Source organism: Lucilia cuprina, chromosome 4 (assembly GCF_022045245.1).
Source record: "Lucilia cuprina isolate Lc7/37 chromosome 4, ASM2204524v1, whole genome shotgun sequence".
Lineage (NCBI taxonomy): Eukaryota > Metazoa > Arthropoda > Insecta > Diptera > Calliphoridae > Lucilia > Lucilia cuprina.
The window spans coordinates 56104655-56116852 of record NC_060952.1 but is presented as its reverse complement, the minus strand read 5'-3'; positions in this window follow the sequence as shown (position 1 = coordinate 56116852).

The window sequence follows — 12198 nt, the reverse complement described above, 5'->3', positions numbered from 1 at the left end:
CAATCCTCCAGCCGAGGCAGAAGTGGTTAGACCTGCTGCCGAGGCGCCTAAACGGCAACGATCCGAGGAGGAGACCCTTACTTCTATGCCGAACGACCAGCCGACTAAACGTCAAAAACAGGCGCAAACCATTGTCATCAATGGGCCTTTCAGTGAAGTTGCTAGAAACCCACTGATAAGGGCTATTGTTGACCATAGCAACAGTGACGGAGCCATCTCCCAGCAAAAATGGGGGACTATCCGTCAGAAGATGCTAGGCGTGTACTGTAAGATCCTCAAGGAGAATCCAGGACCCGCTCCCCTAAATGATGATGCTGGCTGGTACCAGGGTCACATTAAGCTGCTAGCTTGTTCATATGAGCGCTCTGCGCTTCTGCTTAAGCTAGCTATTCAGTCCCTTGGGGAAGTGCGGCCAGGTAGAGGTGAATGTTTACTTGACTTTTTATTAGAATTTAATACGACAGTCGTTAATAGAGGTTCAGAACCTACTTTTGTTGTGGCAAACATAAAGGAAGTTCTTGATATTACAGCTATTAGTACAAACTATATAGAATTGATCAAAGAGTGGAATGTCTCCAATGACTGCTCCTTCTCTGATCACCGCTACCTGGACTTTGACATAGAGGTCCAGGTCAAAGTTTCAAAACCCTTTCTAAATAGAAGGAAAACAAATTGGGAGAGGCATAAAGCTTCTCTGAGTACTATTCTTCCCTCTGCTCTGACGGTAGAGAGTATAGGGGATATTGATTTGGCTGCAAATTGGATTGCTAGTTCTCTGAGCGTTGCCATGAAGAGATCTTGCAAACTATCCAGTGGCCTGGGAAGGGACAAACCACCGTGGTGGAGTCCTGATATAGCGAGCATAAGGACATGCCGCCGGTCTTTTAACGAGACTAAGAGATCAGGTAACTGGTCCCTTTATAAGGCAAACGTTAATAAGTTTAAAAATTTGGTTCGGAATGCGAAACGGAACTCGTGGAGGGCTTTCTGTAGTAATATTGAAAGCTCTTCCGAAACCAGTCGTCTCCGTAAAATCTTGTCTAAGTCCCCTTCTGTTCCTAGCTATATACAGAAAATGGATGGGAGCTGGACTTCAGGTAGTCAGGAGACTTTAGAGCTTCTCCTTAATACTCACTATCCTGGTTGTATTCCAATAAGTGATTCGACTAATTTCTCTCCAACTTCAATGCGGACTGTAACCCACGTGCCTATTGAAGATGACATTATCCGTTGGGCAATTAAAAGCTTTGATCCCTACAAAGCGCCCGGCCCAGATGGTATTATTCCTGCAGATCTTCAACACAATATAGATCTTGTAGTTCCTTGGCTGCGGAACTTATACACAGCCTGTCTCTCTTGGTCATACATTCCTACACAATGGACCAAGTGTAATGTGATTTTTTTTCCCAAGGGGGGTATAACTTCACATACTAAGGCAAAAGATTATAGACCAATATGTCTGGCATCATTTATGCTGAAAACATTGGAAAGAATAATCGATATCCACATTAGGACCTCGATAGATAAAATCCTTTCTTTCTGCCTCTCAACATGCATATACGAAGGGCAAATCTGTTGAGACGGCTCTTCGTACTCTTGTTGGTCACATTGAAAAATCCATGGGGTATGGAAACTATTCACTGGTCGCCTTTCTTGATTATAGAAGGCGCTTTTAATAACGTCAATCCTGTATCTATCTGCCAATCTCTATCTCGAGCTGGGTTTGGCAGGTCCGTTGTGGGATTTGTTGAGAATCTTCTCTCAAATAGGATCATTGAATCCTCCTTAGGAGGTACAGTAATCTCTAGAAAAGCTTTAAGAGGTACTCCACAAGGGGGAGTACTTTCACCACTCTTATGGAACATGGCCATAAATGATATTCTGGTAAAACTAGACTCTCTTGGCTATAAAACAGTCGCCTATGCTGATGATGTCGCGGTTGCGGTATCAGGCGATCACCTTGAAACCATATCCCAAAGGCTAGAACAAGCACTAAATATCATTAGCTCGTGGAGTGTCGAATGTGGTCTTAGTGTTAATCCTAGTAAAACGGAACTTGTGCTATTCTCTAGCAAATATAAGATTCCTTCATTTCCTCTTCCATGCCTTAATGGCGAAGTATTAAAACTCTCGGACAGCGCTAAATATCTGGGCGTTATCCTAGATAAGAAACTATCTTGGAGTACAAATGTACTCTCTAGGACATCTAAAGCCATTACGGCACTATATGTTTGTAGGAAGGCCATTGGAACATGCTGGGGCATAAATCCAATGAATGTTCACTGGCTCTTTGAGGCAGTTATTAAGCCTATTATGCTATATGGGGTTGTTGTCTGGTGGCAGGCGCTTGAAAAGGCTTCACTCAGACAACAACTGGAAAAAGTAATGAGATCAACTGCGCTTCTTATTACAGGCGCTCTCAGAACAACTCCTTCGAAGGCGCTGTTCACTATGCTCAACTGGCTCCCGGTCGATCTCCTTGCAAGGAAATTGGCTATGTCAACTGCGGCCAGACTGAGTGTAACTGGCAAGTGGAATCAATGCTCCATAGGCCATGCTAGGATCATGGATCTTATATCGGATAATCAGTATATTGTTGATTATTGTATTCCAGTACCGTCTCTAGTGAGAAGGTTCCAATATCTTATCTCTTCGGAGTCTGAGGAATCTCTCCTTCCGCCAATTAATTGTTTCCGAGTGTATACAGACGGATCCAAGACGAATTTGGAACGAAAATATCCTTCCGACTAAATGATGAATGTAGTATCCTTCAGGCTGAAATATCGGCGATAAGAAGGGCGGTAAATTGGCTGAGGTAGTATCGGATATCTAATAGGGATATCAGAATTTATACTGATAGTCAAGCTGCTATTAAATCCCTAACTGGTGTGTTCTCCACATCCAAAATTGTCCATGAATGCCGGACGTCTCTCAATGAGATGGCGAGACATTCGAACATCACCCTAATTTGGGTAAAGGGACATGGGATTTCGTATGGCAACGGTATTGCTGACACATTGGCAAGAGCTGGCACTATGCTCAGCAGCATGGACATAGATCAGTTCTGCGGTATACCACTACTTGCAGTTAAGAGGCAAATCAGTGAAAAATGCCTCTGCATCGCTCGCGACAAACCAAATTTTAATTATCTTTAATGTATATTATGGGGAAATGTATGCAAGAAATAACCAAATTTTAATTAGAAAATTATTGAGTTTGTGAATTGAATTATTAAATGTAAGGATTTTCTCCCACTCGAAAGTAGAAATATCACTAAAGTCGACTTGTTCCAAAGGAGAAGATATGTCTTCCTTTATTTTATATTTACCTTAAGAATGTATGCACACAAGAAATGCTCTTTAAGGCTTCTATATGACGAGTGGTAAACAACTACTTATTTATAAGTTGTAGGCTAACAAAGTTTAAATCAGAGTTTAAATATTAGTAAATGCATTTATATTTTTATTTTTGACTTTGCAATAAATATGTATTTACCTCATATTTGAAAGTATGCATATCTAAAATATGGCTCTGTTCAAAATATGTTTAGTAATTTTGCTAAAAATATTTACCCATACAAGCTATTGCATATTGCTGCTTACAGACAAATATAAAATGTTTTTAAAAGCAATGTGTTACGCATCAACTCGCTAACATATTTATAGTACCCACATATATTACATATTGCTTGCCTATAATATAACAAGTAAGAGTGCTATATTCGGCTGTGCCGAATCTTATATACCCTTCACCATAGTGTATTTTAAATATAATTGATCTTACAGTCTAGTTAATAAAAACATTAAAAAATTGAGTCGATTTAAGACGAATGTTTCGGCGGCGGCTCAAGCAACTAAATATAGTTCGGCGGCGGCTAAGCTCCGACACGAAGCCGGTCGACTTCGACCTCTGATTCATTGCTGGTAAACATTGACGAGACGTAGATTTTGTTTTTGTTTATCGTAAAAAAATTGTTTCAAAAAGCTCTTGAAAAAAATTTGTGTTAGTTTTAAATTTCAAACTTACATTATTCGCATAAAAATTATTATACAATAACTCACAATCTTTTCTCATATAATTGAAAACGTTTTAAATACTTTTTTTCTATGCATTAAAAATATATTTGCAAAACAAAGGGGAAAATTATTTTATTTTAGCAAAAAATGCAAATCATATTTTTTTGCTGTGTATTTTTTGTATGTTTGGATTCCAAACATACAAAAAATACACAGCTGAATAAAACCAAATACATCTACACACACACGTGTACATCTTTTTCTATGTACAGTGTTTTTGATGCTTTTTTAAAAAGTTTTTGATGAAATTTTCAGAGGTTGTCTCGGATTTTTGCTCATATCTCCGTTATTTGCCGACCGATTTTGCTGATTTTAAATAGCGATCTTCTCGAAAGCATGTCTAATAGAATTATTGAAGATTCGGATCTCGCCGATATCTGGGGTCCTCTAAAAACTGATTTCAACAGACAGACAGACGGCCGGACATGGCTTAATCGACTCCGCTATCTATAAGGATCAAGAATATATATACTTTATAGGGTCGAAAAATTATATTATAGAAATTACAAACGGAATGACAAACTTATATATACCCTTCTCACGAAGGTGAAGGGTATAAAAATATGCAAGCAGTAATGCCGACGAAAACACGAAACAAAACGATAGTCGCGACTGTGAGGTTCCAATATTTTTACTATCAACCTTAAATATTATTTACTATAGGAAATGACTTATGGTCTAAAATTTTACATTTCATGTTGGACTTGAAAATTTATAAAATGTGAAAAATGTATGCAAGATATAACCAAATCTTGAAAACTTTTTTATCTATGGTTATATAAATGTTTAATGTATATTATGGGAAAAATTTATGCATGAAATAACCAAAATTTTTGAATTTTGGTTATTTCATGCATATGCACATGTTGTACACGTATGTTCACGCGACCATATGTCGCGAGCGATGCAGAGGCATTTTTCACTGATTTGCCTCTTAACTTCAAGTAGTGGTATACCGCAGAACTGATCTATGTCCATTCTGCTGAGCATAGTGCCAGCTCTTGCCAATGTGTCAGCAATACCGTTACCATACGAAATCCCAAATTAGGGTGATGTTCGAATGTCTCGCCATCTCATTGAGAGACGTCCGGCATTCATGGACAATTTTGGATGTGGAGAACACACCAGTTAGGGATTTAATAGCAGCTTGACTATCAGTATAAATTCTGATATCCCTATTAGATATCCGATAGTACCTTAGCCAATTTACCGCCCTTCTTATCGCCGATATTTAAGCCTGAAGGATACTACATTCATCATTAAGTCGGAAGGAGATTTTCGTTCCAAATTCCTCAATGAAAATGCCACCACCCACTCCTTTCGTCGTCTTGGATCCGTCTGTATACACTCGGAAACAATTAATTGGCGGAAGGAGAGATTCCTCAGACTCCGAAGAGATAAGATATTGGAACCTTCTCACTAGAGACGGTACTGGAATACAATAATCAACAATATACTGATTATCCGATATAAGATCCATGATCCTAGCATGGCCTATGAGCATTGATTCCCACTTGCCAGTTACACTCAGTCTGGCCGCAGTTGACATAGCCAATTTCCTTGCAAGGAGATCGACCGGGAGCCAGTTGAGCATAGTGAACAGCGCCTTCGAAGGAGTTGTTCTGAGAGCGCCTGTAATAAGAAGCGCAGTTGATCTCATTACTTTTTCCAGTTGTTGTCTGAGTGAAGCCTTTTCAAGCGCCTGCCACCAGACAACAACCCCATATAGCATAATAGGCTTAATAACTGCCTCAAAGAGCCAGTGAACATTCATTGGATTTATGCCCCAGCATGTTCCAATGGCCTTCCTACAAAACATATAGTGCCCGTAATGGCTTTAGATGTCCTAGAGAGTGCATTTGTACTCCAAGATAGTTTCTTATCTAGGATAACGCCCAGATATTTAGCGCTGTCCGAGAATTTTAATACTTCGCCATTCAGGCATGGAAGAGGAAATGAAGGAATCTTATATTTGCTAGAGAATAGCACAAGTTCCGTTTTACTAGGATTAACACTAAGACCACATTCGACACTCCACGAGCTAATGATCTTTAGTGCTTGTTCTAGCCTTTGGGATATGGTTTCAAGGTGATCGCCTGATACCGCAACCGCGACATCATCAGCATAGGCGACTGTTTTATAGCCAAGAGAGTCTAGTTTTACCAGAATATCATTTATGGCCATGTTCCATAAGAGTGGTGAAAGTACTCCCCCTTGTGGAGTACCTCTTAAAGCTTTTCTAGAGATTACTGTATCTCCTAAGGAGGATTCAATGATCCTATTTGAGAGAAGATTCTCAACAAATCTCACAACGGACCTACCAAACCCAGCTCGAGATAGAGATTGGCAGATAGATACAGGATTGACGTTATTAAAAGCGCCTTCTATAATCAAGAAAGGCGACCAGTGAATAGTTTCCATACCCCATGGATTTTTCAATGTGACCAACAAGAGTATGAAGAGCCGTCTCAACAGATTTGCCCTTCGTGCTTGTATATGCATGTTGAGAGGCAGAGAGAAAGGATTTATCTATCGAGGTCCTAATGTGGATATCGATTATTCTTTCCAATGTTTTCAGCATAAATGATGCCAGACATATTGGTCTATAATCTTTTGCCTTAGTATGTGAAGTTATACCCCCTTGGAAAAAAAAAATCACATTACACTTGGTCCATTGTGTAGGAATGTATGACCAAGAGAGACAGGCTGTGTATAAGTTCCGCAGCCAAGGAACTACAAGATCTATATTGTGTTGAAGATCTGCAGGAATAATACCATCTGGGCCGGGCGCTTTGTAGGGATCAAAGCTTTTAATTGCCCAACGGATAATGTCATCTTCAATAGGCACGTGGGTTACAGTCCGCATTGAAGTTGGAGAGAAATTAGTCGAATCACTTATTGGAATACAACCAGGATAGTGAGTATTAAGGAGAGAAGCTCTAAAGTCTCCTGACTACCTGAAGTCCAGCTCCCATCCATTTTCTGTATATAGCTAGGAACAGAAGGGGACTTAGACAAGATTTTACGGAGACGACTGGTTTCGGAAGAGCTTTCAATATTACTACAGAAAAGCCCTCCACGAGTTCCGTTTCGCATTCCGAACCAAATTTTTAAACTTATTAACGTTTGCCTTATAAAGGGACCAGTTACCTGATCTCTTAGTCTCGTTAAAAGACCGGCGGCATGTCCTTATGCTCGCTATATCAGGACTCCACCACGGTGGTTTGTCCCTTCCCAGGCCACTGGATAGTTTGCAAGATCTCTTCATGGCAACGCTCAGAGAACTAGCAATCCAATTTGCAGCCAAATCAATATCCCTATACTCTCTACCGTCAGAGCAGAGGGAAGAATAGTACTCAGAGAAGCTTTATGCCTCTCCCAATTTGTTTTCCTTCTATTTAGAAAGGTTTTGAAAACTTTGACCTGGACCTCTATGTCAAAGTCCAGGTAGCGGTGATCAGAGAAGGAGCAGTCATTGGAGACATTCCACTCTTTGATCAATTCTATATAGTTTGTACTAATAGCTGTAATATCAAGAACTTCCTTTATGTTTGCCACAACAAAAGTAGGTTCTGAACCTCTATTAACGACTGTCGTATTAAATTCTAATAAAAAGTCAAGTAAACATTCACCTCTACCTGGCCGCACTTCCCAAGGGACTGAATAGCTAGCTTAAGCAGAAGCGCAGAGCGCTCATATGAACAAGCTAGCAGCTTAATGTGACCCTGGTACCAGCCAGCATCATCATTTAGGGGAGCGGGTCCTGGATTCTCCTTGAGGATCTTACAGTACACGCCTAGCATCTTCTGACGGATAGTCCCCCATTTTTGCTGGGAGATGGCTCCGTCACTGTTGCTATGGTCAACAATAGCCCTTATCAGTGGGTTTCTAGCAACTTCACTGAAAGGCCCATTGATGACAATGGTTTGCGCCTGTTTTTGACGTTTAGTCGGCTGGTCGTTCGGCATAGAAGTAAGGGTCTCCTCCTCGGATCGTTGCCGTTTAGGCGCCTCGGCAGCAGGTCTAACCACTTCTGCCTCGGCTGGAGGATTGGAGCCCTTTAGTCTAGCCAGGAGGCTTTTCGCCCAATCGAGAGACGATTTCTCGTCACTCGTTAAAGCATCGCTGGGTTTGGCGCCATGACGCTCAACGATGCGCTCGGCGGCCCGCCGATGAACAAAAGCCCTTCTGGAAGGTGTTTTGTGCCTGGGGGAAGACTCTAGGGATACAATGGAAGAGCCCGACAACGAGTTCGACGACTTTTCCAATGTAGGGGGAGGTGCGGCAGAGGAATCCGACATCAGGGTCGACGATTCCACATTTGTTGCATTTTTGGCCTACTGCCAGGACTATAAACTGCCGTCCCACTGGGAGCAAACAGACCATCAAGCCGCCCAATCTGGAACAGACGCTTGATGGATTTCAGGACTTGCACACTTAAGTGCGTGAATCAAATGATTCAAAACGGACTATCTGTTGATTGCCCTGTCTCAGTGACAGGAGAAGCAAATCAACAGATAACTAACAGACCGCCCAATGTGGGAAACAGACATCTGTTAGGTGGGAGGGGTAGTTCTTAGTTTCGTGCTCGTCTCATGACCCGTCTGACAAGGGTGACCCCTAGGAGGCAGCCAGCTCAAGCAAAGCTGTCTCCATCAGCATGGCCCATGAGATTCATCGCACTTAAGCCTTCACATCGCGACAAGATGACTACCCTTCGTGAAGGATGAGAGAGAGAGTAAATAATAGTGATATTTCTTTCCTCTTCTCTCCACTTCCAATTCAAGTAAAGCAAAAAAAATTCCCATGCGTAAACCACCGTTAAGGAATGTGCGTAAAATGATAAAGTAGGAAAGAGAAGTATTATTACAGGTAATTTTTATGACGAATGCATACATACATACATACACTCATTTCTGTTATTTTAACATTCCACAATGTAAAATTACAAAAACAACATTTTATGTTTTTATGTCCCCTCTTAATTATGTCCCTTCATAATTGATCATTTCATAGACACTACGAATGCATTACTATCTGTTTACAAAGTTATTGTTTCTTGCTTTATATGTCAATATATTTTGATTTATTTCATATCAGCCTGTTTCTAACAATATGTTCTAATATATCCTGTAAAAAACTATTTTCTACATACATACAAATGTACATATTTGAATATAGTTTTACATTTATATGTTTATATGTATGTACATACATAAGCATACACTTTTTAATGAAACTTATTTACACCTCTTTTGTTCTCCTGATTTACTTTTAATATCTAAAGGAAATTGTCATTACATGTAAAAACTTGTTTATAGTTTTTGCATCCTCATCCTCTAAGTGTCATTCCGTTTGTAACACTAAGAAACATTCATCTAAGACCCAACAAAGTATATATATTCTTGATCCTTATGAAATTCTGAGTCGATCCGTCTGTCTGTATAAAACACGCTCACGTTAAAACGAAGCAATGGAACTCCACAAAATTCACTCAAAATATTCATTATTATCCTACGCAGTTTGATATTGAAAATCAGCAAGATCGGTGAAATAGTTTCAGAGTTATGAGTAAAAATTTAAGACAACATCGAAAAAATGGCGATTTTTTACATATTTATTTATACTTTTTACAAAAACTACTGCAGATAAATTGATGAATTTTGTTAGAGATATATCTATTGGTGCCAGTATCAGCATTGTTGAAAATCGAAAAAATCTGTTCATAATTTCATATACCTCCCATACAAATGTACATATTCCCGGAAAAGGTGTTTATTGTTAATAACTTCCGTTACAATATAGATATCTTCACAAAATTTTACAAATTAAAGTTTTATGTCAATACAATTCATATCAAGGAAAATTTTTTTTCATCGATCCACAATTGGTCATAGCTCCCATACAAGGTTCCCTCCCGAAAATCACTTAAACGCTTATAACTCGCTACCTAATTAAGATATTTATACAAAATTTGCTACAAATATTACTTTTATACACATAAATGTTACCGTAAAATTTTCTTCCAAACGGTCCATAATTGGTCGTAGCTCCTATACAAGGTCCCCTTCTGAAAATCACTTAAACGCTCATAACTCGCTACCTAATGAAGATATTTATACAAAATTTACCACAAATATTACTTTAATATATATAAATGTTACCGTAACTTTTTTCCGATCGGTCCACAATCGGACCCATACAAGGTTCCCTCCCGAAAATCACTTAAACGCTCATAACTCGCTACATAATTAAGATATTTATACAAAATTTGCTGCAAGAAGATATGTATACAAAATTTACCACAAATATTACTTTTATACACATAAATGTTACCGTAAAATTTTCTTCCAATCGGTCCACAATTGGTCATAGCTCCCATACAAGGTTCCCTCCCGAAAATCACTTAAACGCACATAACTCATTACCTAATTAAATTATTTATACAAATTTGGCACAAATATAATTTTTATCTGCATAAATGTTACCGTAAAATTTTCTTCCGATCGGTCCACAATTGGTCATAGCTCCTATACAAGGTACAATCCCGGAAATCACTTAAACGCTCATAACTCGCAACCTAATTAAGATATCTATACAAAATTTACTACTAATATTACTGTTATATGCATAAATGTTTTTTTCGATCGGTATACAATTGGTCATAGCTGCCATATAAGGTTCTCTCCCAAAAATCGCTTCAACAACCATAACTCATTACCTAATTAAGATATTTATACAAAAATTGGCAAAAATATCACATTTATAGACGCAAATGTAACCGTAAGTTTTTTTTTCGTTTGGACCACAATTTGTCATATCTCCTATATAAGGTCACTTAATTCAAAGACTCTAAATATATAATATATAATATATGAAGATGTTGCACACAGTGTATTTAAAATTGACAAAATTTTGTGCATCTTTTAGATGGTGGGGCTAGGTAACAGGGAAGCTAAATCATCGTGCTCACTCTCATGTTTACTGAGAGAATTAGAGAACAAAAAGCACATACACATGTATATGGTACATTCCAATAGGAATGTACGTGTACATTGTTTTTGTTTTTATTTTTTGTGAAAACAAATTCAGGTTAAAGAATATCAAAAACTAAAAGAAGTTTTGTTTCTATACAATTTATGTGCAAATCACCTGTGGAAGAGCAAATGTTACCGATTGTGTAATTGTAGGGTAAGAATACGTGTTTTTTTGTTGTAGAAATAAAACTATATCTATACGCACCGAATTAGAATGTTATTTTTTAGACTATTCAATTATGTATATACATACATATGTACTTACCATATGTAATTTTATAGACAGTTCAATTATGAACTTCTGTCTCTATTTTTGTATAGAATAAAGTTATAATAACACGATTTTTTGTTTAGCATTTATTAAATTTATTTAGCAGTTTAATGTTTCAAAATTTTTATTTTTTCTGTACTGGATAATTTGTATTTGTATGTTTCCCATGTGGAATGCTTCCGTAGTAAAATAAGAACTAGTAAATTAAGCATCTCCATTCTGTGTTTATAACATTCGTTATTCTCATCAAACCAAAAGGAATAAATTGTATTTTTGGTGCAACTTACGCATTGCTCAACAACAAATGTTTTTATGTTTTTCATAGCTTTATTTTCTAAAAAATTTTTTCGAAGACTTTTATATGAATTTTACAAACTTCAAAAAATAAGTCAGATGGAGCGCACAAACTTCCAAAGTCGGAATCTTTAGTATAATTTTTTGCATGAACAAACATTTCTAAGGATATGTCAAAATTTGCGCTAGTTTAATTATATCCACACGACACTTAACGCAAGATATTCGTTGAGCTTTGTAACCAACAAAATATCGACTTGATGTTAATTCTATTGGCACATTGTTGGAGGTAAAGCAATCGGCGTCTTCATTAAAATATTCTTTATTTTCATCATATATATCTGCGACATCTATTTGATATACTTCCAGTCCTTTCAGTATCTTCTAAAATTGTTTGAAACTCAATAGGTAAAAACATTGCATCATCATCATATAATTTGCAGCAAAATTTGTTTCAAAATAATCCTTAAAAATTACTACTAAATCTTTATATATCTATAGTATTTGCTTAAACGCACCT